A 513-nucleotide genomic window follows, 5' to 3' on the forward strand; every position below is an offset into this window, starting at 1 on the left:
CCCGTCTGGGAGCCGCCGCGCCGTAAGTGTCGTAGTGCACTTCCGGTTCCGGCAAGGGGCGGGATTGGTGGCGGGGATCGATAACCGATATCGGTTATTGGGATCTGTATTGATATCGGTCACTGGGATCGATAACCGATATCGGTTATTGGTATCGATATTGATATTGGTCACTGGAATCGATAACCCATATCGGTTATTGGTATCGGTATTGATATCGGTCACTGGGATCGATAACCGATATCGGTTATTGGTATCGATACTTATATCTGATATTGATATTAGTCACTGATATCGGCCACTGGGATCGATAACTGATATCGGTTATTGGTATCGATATTGATATCGGTCACTGGGATCAATAGCTGATATCGGTCCTGTTATTGATCCCTGCTTTCAATCCCGTTATCGATCCCGTTATCACCCCCCGAGCAATCCCCTCTTTGCAGTTTTTCCCCCAAAATCCCCCAAACCCCCTCGCGTTCCCCGTGTCCCCCCCTCTGTCCCCCCAGT

This window comes from Geospiza fortis, unplaced genomic scaffold (assembly GCF_000277835.1).
Source record: "Geospiza fortis unplaced genomic scaffold, GeoFor_1.0 scaffold1922, whole genome shotgun sequence".
In the NCBI taxonomy this organism is placed as follows: domain Eukaryota; kingdom Metazoa; phylum Chordata; class Aves; order Passeriformes; family Thraupidae; genus Geospiza; species Geospiza fortis.